At 35.6% G+C, this 11,075-nt stretch overlaps 1 long non-coding RNA gene across 1 annotated transcript; it reads left to right on the top strand.

The window, feature by feature from the left end:
- The first annotated feature begins 2,341 nt into the window (after positions 1-2,341).
- Positions 2,342-3,729, top strand: LOC141668738 (uncharacterized). The gene is made up of 3 exons (XR_012553173.1): positions 2,342-2,415; positions 2,513-3,122; positions 3,429-3,729. It is a non-coding gene; the product is annotated as an uncharacterized LOC141668738 (long non-coding RNA).
- The last annotated feature ends 7,346 nt before the right edge of the window (positions 3,730-11,075 follow it).

The following is an 11,075-nucleotide window of genomic DNA, read 5'->3' as shown; positions in this document are numbered from 1 at the left end:
ATAGAGCTAAAAAGGCATATATACAGGGATTCGATGGTCTTTCTGAAACTAAAAAGAGGAATTTCTAACTTTATTGTACAAAGGAGGGGATTCTTCATCTTAGGGGGACAGATTATTGGGTTTTGATTCTAAGTTCCAAAATGTTGTCTATATGCTATATGGGAAGATCTGAAGATGAAAGACAATATTTGGAAGACATATTTATCTGCAACTTTACATAAGGGAGAGAAAAATATGTTCTCTGCTGAAGTTGAATGTTTATAAAAGATGCGGTAGATATAAGATAGCAGTATTTCCAAGTCCAGATATGAAAGTTGAAAGATGATTGAAGATTTTTGGTTATGGTTAGTTGAGTTATCCTCCAAACTGTGGATTCTCCATTATTATTTGACCGTCAAGTGTAACACTCAAGTAGGGGAGATTATTGAGCAAGATTGAAGCTGTATGTATAACTCTATATAATACTGGTTTGGATAACTCAACATAGAACAAAAGGAATTGAAATAATCTACATTCCACTAGAATCAGTACAGATTGTTTATTGGGCATATACATGATAGTTTTGGTAGCTACAGTGAAGAAGACATCAACAAAGATCCGTATGAATTTCATTAACATGTTCAGACAACGGAGGAATAAAGTTGAAGTCAATCGAAGCAGTTATTAGGATCAGTGTGAAGATCTCAAGGATTCTACGTGAAGTTTTATGTATTTGGTAGAAGACTTAACAATGATTTGAGAAGATTATAGTAGAAGGCCTAAAAGCGGAACTAGTCACCTGTAAACCAGACCATTACACTTGGTGTCAGTGATCCGTAAAAGGAAACTGTACTATCATTAGAACGATTGTTAAGTGAGGATTCATCTATGAGAATACAGGTTTTCTAGTTCATACGAAGACTCGAGAGAGAAGACTTGAAGACAGTACAACTCAAGGATTGCATAACTATCACTACCTTGTAGTAGGAGTCACCATGATCAGTTTATTGATTATCAGAAGCAATATCCTAGAAATACAGTTTGATATATTAGTACAAGAATTGGTCTTGACTTAGTAGGAATATCTGGGAATAAACGAGAGCAAAAAGAAATTCAGAGGTGCATGTATTACTATTATGGTCGCTAGTAAGGAGTTAATTTGCATTACCTGATTATTTTATAAGTTAAACAATTCTCCTAGCTATCCTAGTATTCCTGGTCACAACTTAGAATGGGAAGGAAAGAGAAAAACATTCCCATATGCTCTATGGCTCACATCCTAGCCTCCTAGGTTGCACCTCTCGCAACTAAGGTTTCCTAGGCTCTTTCATTCGCAACTACGGGCTCCAAGGAAGTGTTTTAATCGTAAGTTAGCATGAAAATGCAAAGGTGAAGTCTCCTAGAAGATCAATGGTATCAAGTAAGGTTGTTTGGGTCACCTAGGGGTCGCCACCTAGAGAAAATCTAAGGCATACCTTGTTGTATCACTCTAGTCACAAGTTAAAGTCCCTTAGTGACTCAAGGACTCACAACTTAGCTTCTACGCTACTAGGAATCACAAGTAAGACTTTCAAGGAAGCTCTCTAGTCACCACTCACTTGGTTTTCATAGAATTAAAGTGGAAAAGTATCCTAAGCAGCTTGAAACTCCCTCTAGTCGCCACTTACATGAATATGTATGATAAATCAAGTTAAACATAATAATAGTGTGCACAAGTAAATGAATTGAGATTTCAGGGACGCAAGTTAGCTTATTTGCAAGATGTTTAATTCAAAATACTTGGATACAAAGAAGCCACGTGTCCTTTCTCTCTCCTGAATACCTGCCAGCCTATATAAATAATTGGATGCATATTGGTTTTGAATCTCTCCATTCTTGAATAGTGCGAAGCTCTTGAAAAATATTCCCAGCACATTTAAAAACTTTATTTGAAAAGGAGAGGTCATGCCCATTTTGATTTTCACCATATAAAGACTTACACAACTGCAACAGTCATCATTTATAGCTTCTTGATTATATTGTTCATCATTTGAAAAGAGCTATGAGTTTTAAGAGTGGTATATACAAGCCATAGTTTGATAGCTAATATTTTGTATTGATTTTATTTATTTATAACATTGAATATTTGTTCAAAGGTGTAAGCAACCCATTGCGGTTTAATTTCTAAATATAAGAATTATTTCCTGAATCTCTTGTGTTTGTTTATTTTGTTTTATAATTTCAATTTTCGGTGCATTTAAAGAGTAAAAATGAAGAACATACATTCACCCCCCTCTATATGTACCATTTGGACCTAACAGCCTTGTCTTGTTCACTTTATTAAGATGAGTTCTAAGTCTTTCTTAATAAATATGTTTATCGCCTTCTCAGGATTGGATAATGTGTTGTGGGTGCTTCCTGACTCTTATGTGGATGTAGATACTCAAGATTATAGAGGTTAAATATAGTTTTTGGTTGCCTTAAAATTATCTCGATTTTATAGAATACACATTCATTAAGTTTAAATATGTTAAATGAAATTATTTTGTTTCAGGAGAACCTTTTGTTAATGGAGAGTTTGCTCCTTATGACCCCATCTACCACAAGGCTTGGGCTGGTCAATTAGAGCGGGTCCTTGATAGAAAAAATTGGTGCTCTTATACAATGAAGACTTTGAACAACTTTCTTAAATGTGATGAATCGAGTCCAAGGAGGGTAAAGTCAAACAAGCTAGACAGTTGGTTGCTTTGTTGGAGCGAGAGGGATTCCAAGTTGAAATGAACCAACATATTACATTAATGAAGGTATGTGGGGAGGTTGGATCTAGGGAGGATGCAATGAATGTTTATCGTCTCTTCAATAAAAGAAACTTTCATTTTGAAGTTTCAAGTTGTAATCGGTTCCTAAAAATATATTGTATGTGTGGATCTATGGATGGTGCATGGAAGGTGTTTAATGATATGCCACAACGCAATCTTACATCTTGAGACACAATGATACTCCATCTTGCTAAGAATGGTCGTCCGGAGAAAGTTTTAGGGTCTTTTTAGAAGATTAAAAAAACAAGGATTGAAACTTGATGACAAAGTTTTCTCTAGCGTTTTTACAGCTTGTAGTATCTTGTGTGATATTGATGAGATGAAGTTGTAGTTTAAATCAATGAGGTCAGAGCAACATTATATAAGTATAGTAGACATGTTAGGCACTAGAGGAAATCTTAATGAAGCATTAGATTTCACTAAAAGAATTCTCATTGAACCTATATTGAACCTATTATTGGTGTGTGGAATGCTCTAATGGCTCACATTATGGTTTACGGCCACATGGAACTTGTTGACTACTGCCATGTATTTATGAAGTTCCTAATTCTTCCTGGCTCAAGTGAAACGATAATTCATTTACAATCATGTTGTAAGTTAACTAACTCCTAAACCTTTTTTAGTACTTAGATTGTTATTTTCTTATTGCAGGAGGAAGACTCCCTAGATGAAGTGAAATGCAGAGGACGATTAATGTAGCAAGCTTTAAAAAAATGGCAAAACTGAGGACAGAAAGGGCTAGAGAGGGCTATAGAGAAGAGATAATGTGAGAAATACAACTATTATTGGTTGTCATATTTTGGATCTTTGACCAATTTTAGTTTTTGGGTGTCATAGTTTGGATTTGTGAGCAATATCCTTAGTAACTAAATTTCAATGATGTGTTAACTTATGAATTCTACCGGTTGCTTTCCCAAAAATTATATAAGAATAGTTTAAATTTGGAATTGAACATATTACACTTACATGGCTTTTTCTTTTCTTTTTTGTGTTTTGGGGCCTAGCCAAATAGAATTGTAAGGACTAGGTCCAATTACTTGTATGAGCTTCTCTTTGGTATTGATATATCTTTTATTTTTTAAAAATATTCATTGACAATATTTAACTACTCTACTAAAATCGGCTATAAATTTCAAATGTCAATTAAATGAAATTTTATGATGATAACAATAATTAATTGTTTATCTCTTGTATATCGAGATAAAAAACGAGAACAGAATGTTAACACATTTGTTCACGGTCCATGGATTTTATCATCAACTTGATGAATTAATTTCATGATATAAGGCTTTCCTATTATAACAGGTTGTTCCAAACTATCTTTGTATATTTTTACTTAAATAATTATTTCGTATTATAAACAAAATTTGGTATAATAAATATTTAGATGAAAGTATGTCAATTGAACATAATTAGTACAAATGACCAAGCAATTAGGTTATATCAGGTCAAATTAGGATTTGTCCTTTTTCTTGGGACGCGCTCTCAGTGGAATGAGTTGGGGGAAATCCTAACATTTGAATAAGGTAGGACGCGCCCTAAACTCCTAATTTGCGAGAACTGGATTTTTGGTCAAATTTTTTGAACAAATTCTACTGACAGATTTCTAGAATGTTCAGTAATTTTACAAAGATGATGGATGATTATCACTAACATATTCCAAGTACTACATTAAAAAAGTCCTCCCTAGTATTACTAATTATTCATGTTAGCTAATGAATCACACAAGGAGGGGGGATGAATGTGTTTTTCTGATTTTAGTCTTTCTTGAAAGATAATGGTTGAACAAAGTAAATTAAATCTTGTATAGAAAAGTGTTCATGCAGAATTTAGACTTGCAGAAACTAAACAACACAGATCTTCAAAACTCACTTAATTTTATATTAAAATTAAGACTGTTTTGTTCCAAAATTTCTAAGCTCTTTGATGTTAAAGGGCTTAGCTTCCTCTTTCACCACAATAGTAATATTTGACATTTGAGTTGTCTCCCCTGTCAAACTTTCCTCCTTTGCCTTTAGACTTTCTAAACCCTTTCTTATCAGAACTTCCACTTTTCCTGGAAAACTTCTTGCCTTTTCTGAATTTCCTGTAGGCTATCTTTGTGATACCCTTCACCATAAGAGCACACAGTTTCATCATCTCTTCATCAGTATCACACTATCTTATTAATATTACATACCGAGAGTATAAGTCTTACAAATTTATTTATATAGGCGACTATGTCAACCCGATAATTATACTAGGTACTGTCTACTCCGAATTACACCTTGCGAGTGCCTTCCCTTTCCGAGCTTTGACTAACTGTTCGTCATTTCCTTCCTCACACTTTACTGTTTAAGAATAATAATATAAAACAAGGGTGAGCATAATATGCTCAACAAGTATATCCAGTTCAACAATAAAATTAGGAATTTACTAAAACTATTCAATACAAAGCGATAGGGGATGAGTGCAAAATATGAACAGCATTATTATAAATCATTTAACAAATTTACCCACACAACAGTAGAATTCTCGAAATTGGCAATACTCAACAATTTATCAGAAAATGGTCATTTTCCACCTCAGTGCCAAAACAATGTGATCAACTATCGCGAAGCACCTTCACCCGCGAACTTACACTTGCCCGATCACGGTTAGTAGAACAGCTCGCAAAAATACATTAATATGGCCGGCCTAAAAGGGGTTGACGTCTCAACCCTCGGCTACATTTGAGTCGATAAAATATATTTATCCAAATAACCGCTCTGTCTCTGTCTTGACGGTTGTGCGAATTATTTTCAACTTCCGCGGGTTAAACCGCGTTGACCGGTTAGGAGCAAAAAGTTCCTTTTAACACTGCCAACTCATCTTGAACATAGATTCACTGCCATTTGAGAAACTAGAGATCTGAGTGAGATTTCTTTGGATAGACTCTATGGTGTGTTGAAAACCTATGAGTTGGAGCAGATTCAGCAAAAGGAAGTCTACGGGAAAGATAGAATGGTCAGCACATCTACTGCTCTTGTAGCCGAAGGTCAACAACAACAACAATCTCAACAGTCGGAGAGAATGGTACAGTTTTCCAAGGCTGAGGAAAATGTGATAGTAGTAGAATATGATCCTCCTACTACAAATCAATCCAGTGATGATTTTTATTCCTTGGAAGAGCTGGAGCAATTGGAAGATGAGTCAATGGCCCAAATTGTCAAGAGATTCTCCAATGTCAGATTCAAGAAAAATCCCAAGTTCAAGTACAAGTCCAACTACAACAGATTCCAGACAGGTGGATCTTCATCCTCTAACACCAGTAGTGGTGGATACAAAACAGGGATGGTTGATCGGAGCACCATTAGATGCTATAACTGCAATGAGTTGGGACACTTTGCCACAGAATGCAGGAAGCCAAAGCAAGTAAGGAAGAACTCTTATGATTCAAATCAGAAGAGTAACTCTGAAAGGGCTTACTTGGCAAAGGGAAGAAGCTGGGATGATACTGATAGTGAAGATGAAGAAGATGAGAATCTTGCTCTTATGGCTATTGATGGAAAAGCTTCATCATCAAGAAAAGAGGTAAAATTTACGGATGCTGAATTAGTTTATCATCTAGGAGGTTCCTTAGATTGTGCTCATCGTGATAATGAACTGTTAAGTCAGCAGATCAAAGACCTTGAGAAATAGGTCAATGAATTAAGACTTGTGCACATTAATCAAGACAAGTTAAAAGAACAAGTATCTTTTCTAGAGAATAGAGTTGACTGTTATAGACAACTCAAAACTATTCTCAAAGACAAGATCACCGGTCTTGAGACTAAGGTTAGAGCCTACTTCAATTCTTGTTCGAAGGCTAAAGAGTTCTACAGTAAGCAAGCTGTTAATCAAACATCTGGAATAGGTTATGATTAAAATGCTGCTATTGGAGAATTAGGCATAAACTCCCCTCCTCATGTATGTGCTAAAGGTAGGGAAGTACCACATGTGCTTAAGGGTGTTGATGAACCCCTCTATAAAGCATCAATTGTTGAACCATTTGATGCAACCTCTTCTGTTATTCAAGAAGAAATACGTCCTGAAGATCATGCTAATGAGAGGGTTGTTTCCAAGTCAAGTGTGTCAAAAGTTCCAGTCAAAGTTGTGAAAGCAACTGAGACTAACTCAGACACACATGAGTTGGATAACAAAAATGCCATGTCTACCATGCATAAATTGCCTGTTGTTAATCACTCTCATAAAGCATGTGGTGTTGCTAATTGTATGTCTTGTGCTTTTAATTTGATGTATGCTTATTTTAATGGTAAGCATGTTTCTAGTGGTAAGACTACTCCTCGTCAGCATGTGAATAATAAGAAGCATGATAGGTCTAAGACTGCTAGTCCTTCGAAGGCTAGAAAGGAGACATTTGTGCCTAAGCCTAAACAGAAATTTGTTAAGGCTGTTTACAAGGTCAAATGTTCAGTCATTGAGGATGTTGAGACCATTAAAATTAAAAATGTTGTTTTTCCTGACAAAGGACAATTCTACAAGTATGCCGGGCCCAACCAAGTTTGGGTTCCGAAGAAGGTCTAATCCATTTGAAGTGCAGGGCAGTATACAGGTGTAACCGGTAGTGTGGATTCTTGACAAGTGGATCATCAAGATATATGACTGCAGATAGAGCCCTGCTATCAAATATGGATTGAGAAAGCTGGCCCACTGGTTACCTTTGGAGATAACGGCAAAGGTTTATCTGAGAGATATGGCTGTTTGCAAGCTGGGAATGTTATCATTGTAAATTTGTATATTGTGCTAGGTTATTATCAGGAAGCAGTATCTATTATATAGCACCAGTGACGGGACTTGAGAATATTACGACATATCAGGCACCTGCTACACATTACACTTGGAATTGGACTCTAGTAAGATGTGTACAAGTGTACTCCTGGTTGGTGAGTCAGAAGAGGAAGTCAATGCACCACAGTTCATGGACTTTGCAGCTGCAGATCTATTGGACTATGCAATCTCTTCTTCACATTCTCACTTCAGGTTGGTATGAACTAGTGTACTACTCAAGCAATCGTCAAGGACATGGTATGACACTCTAACTGAAGTTACAGTTTAATATGAACTAGTAGAGTCGTCATATTAATAACTCTCTTATCACTAGGCACAAACATATTGTTTTATATGTGTAGACACTTTTAAGAGAAAATCAAACTTCTTTCTACATTAGTGATTTTTTATTTCATGTAAAATCCTTTGAAATCACTATTGTACATCATCTCTCTCAAAAGATTAAATGTATAATTTTCATTCATTATATATCTTAAGTACATTTTATCTCTCTATTGCCATATGTTCTGTGATACAGGTTCAGTCTCCAATGACTTTCTTTCATTGACAGTCATGAGGTTGAAAACCCACAACTTCTATCCCAGACTATAAAGACAAACACAGAAACAAAACCAACCAACACTCTCTTACCACTAAATGTAGTATGAATGAGCGTGAGGGAGATAGTGCCTTAGTGCACCACATAAGGAAGGTTCTGAAGTCAACCCAGCAGCTCTGTCTCCTACATAGATGAGTAGTATTTAAACCGAGACAACTGCTAGCCCCCATACATCTTCTCAAAAAGATGTAATGGCTGAAAAGGCTCAAAAACAGTTACTAGATTCATTCTCTCAAAAGGGTGTGTCTATTGAAATTTGCCTGTCGGCCAGGGTATCCGATGTAGTGTCAGCACTTCAAATATAAACAATTCTTGATGCACAAGGAAAGGTTACACACACAAAGGATGAGTTGACGGAAATAAGAGTTTCGACCATTTTAAGGTCAGATTCGATTGTTCAAGGTTCGTTAATGGACCAATTGCCTTTACAGGTGTTAGGAGAGGATACTGATCCAAAAGCCATATGTCAGTGGTCAGTGTCTACCTCCCCAGGCTTAAATCCCCTGGATGCATCTGCGGATAGTGAATCTGACATAGGTGCAGATCGGCAACTTGTTGACAATGATTCAGATATTACCTGATGAGTCACAAGGAAATGTCTTCACAGACATTAGAAGGGAACTTTGATCCTTATGCTAAATTTGTTGGATCATTGTTTACCTTCCCAGAATTCAAATCTGGAACCCTAAAAGGGAAACTAGCAACTTGTAGATTATGACTCAGATTCATCTGACGAGTTTAACAAGGATGGGGATTTGCGAACTCCCATTGCACCACCCGTGACCTCCTTAAGGATGGCTAAGGTGATTTTCCTTGCAGGTACAGCTGATTTTTGGAGCTATGAGTGGAGTGATACACTTGTGAGAATGAGTGTAAACGTGAGTGGAGAGAAGAGTGAAACACATGTGAGGTACACTAAACAGAATCACACACTCACAGTGAGGAAGAAAGAGAAACTACTTGTTATTTCTTTTCCAACCAAGTGAAATATGAGAACTCCTTCAGACGACGGCATACATTCCTTCACTAAGGGGGAGATAAAATCTTAAGTAATAGTTTGGAGGATTCCTCAACTAAGGGGGAGAAATAGCAGGGAGGAAGAAAAAAGATCCTACATGTACACTACACCACACCATTGTTGTTTGTAACTACGGATCCTATTGTACAGGAGAGGTGGTAAACACAAGGTGATTTTCTAGTAAGGGAAGAAGCTGTTAGGGGAGTACCATTGGTTTTTATCTGCGGATCCTATTGTACGGGAGAGGTGGTAAACGAAGGTGATCTTCTTTAATCAGTTGATTCTCATAGGGGGAGAAGCAAGAGAGATATGTGCTTCTCAACAGGAAATGTGGTTGTACAAATGAAGATGAAACTACTTGAAGATATGTTCAGTCTAGAGGAACATCTATTTTGAATCTGGAAAAGGTTAAATGTCATCCAGAACTTTTCTGCTATTTACTTTGCATTTCTGTTTATATCTTTTTCTTATTTGTTAGTTGAGTTATCCTCTAGGTATTTGTGTGTTATTGTCTAACAAACAAATAGGGGGAGATTGTAAGGCATATGACATAGCCTATTTGTATATTCGATGATTTAACTCAACTCAAATAAGAATGTAATAAGTAAATAGTGGATCTACCGTCAAAGAGATCTCTCAAAGTAATATATGTCAAAGGATTCAGAAACAAGGTTCATCTACAGACTTGAGGAATTAATTCACTGGAAGAAGTTCAAGAAATTGATCAAGCCTCAGTGATATAAATCAAGGTTGTAGATTTAATCAAGTGACAGAGATCTTGTCAGGTAATCAAAGAATTACAAGGATTTAATCTGAAGAAAATCAATTATCAAAGTCAAGACATGAAGAAACGTCACAGAAGTTAGTCACTCATGAACCAGACAGTACATCAAGTGTCAACATTGAAGTGGTGGAATTGATTCATAATTCTCAGTGATTTTCAGAAGATTTTCAAAAGAATGGTTGCTACTCAGGATTAGTATTAATTCTCTATTAATTAATTAAGTCATATAATTTATTTAAGAAAATAAATTATATCTGCAAAGATTAATTTATTTATTAATTGAATTAATTGATTAATTAATTCAGAATTAATATTAAGAATTTTCAGAAGTTTAATTGGATTAAAAATAGTCTTAAATCAGCAAGACAATTGAAAATGAACTAGGATGACAATCTGGATTGTCATACCGATTGACATGCCAAGTCATTTCAATAGTCATACCGAAAGTTCTACTGGGAAGGAGATTGTCTTGCTAGTTCAATCGATTGTCATACCAAAAGTCATTGTAGTTCAATCAGATTGTCTTGCTAGTACAATCAATAGTCCTACCAATTGTCTTGCTGAGCTCAGGATTGTCTTGCCAGTTCAATGAGAGTCTGTTGATTGATTTAAAAAGAACAGAAGCAGCATACATTCATTATCATCCAACATACAGAAACCAATACAAGAACAAAAACAAAGCAGCCGCAGAAGAAATATTTTATCCTTCATCTGCAAACTTCAAGATCATAATTTCTAGTTTGTAAAGTTAAATCCAAACCACTAGAAATCTTTATCTTGTTCTTGTGTAACTATCTAGCGGATCAAAATCCCTAGAACTTAATCTCAAATTACGTTTAGCATTTGAATCTTTTTATTGCAAAAATAGAAAAAGTTCATGTCAAATTTATTCTAGATTTGTGATAATTAATTTGAGATTAATTCCTTGTGATCGATACAGTTGTTGTAACACCTTTCAAGTTTAATAATATTCTTATTTAACTTGAATTTTGTTTCACATTTTTATTCCGCATTTAATTCGATTATTTGGTATTGTTTCTATTCAACCCCCCTTCTACAAACACATTGGGACCTAACAATAGGTGATCT

Source organism: Apium graveolens, chromosome 6 (genome assembly GCF_009905375.1).
Source record: "Apium graveolens cultivar Ventura chromosome 6, ASM990537v1, whole genome shotgun sequence".
Lineage (NCBI taxonomy): Eukaryota > Viridiplantae > Streptophyta > Magnoliopsida > Apiales > Apiaceae > Apium > Apium graveolens.
Note: the sequence above shows the minus strand (reverse complement) of the source record. Positions and strands in the feature narration are given on the sequence as shown.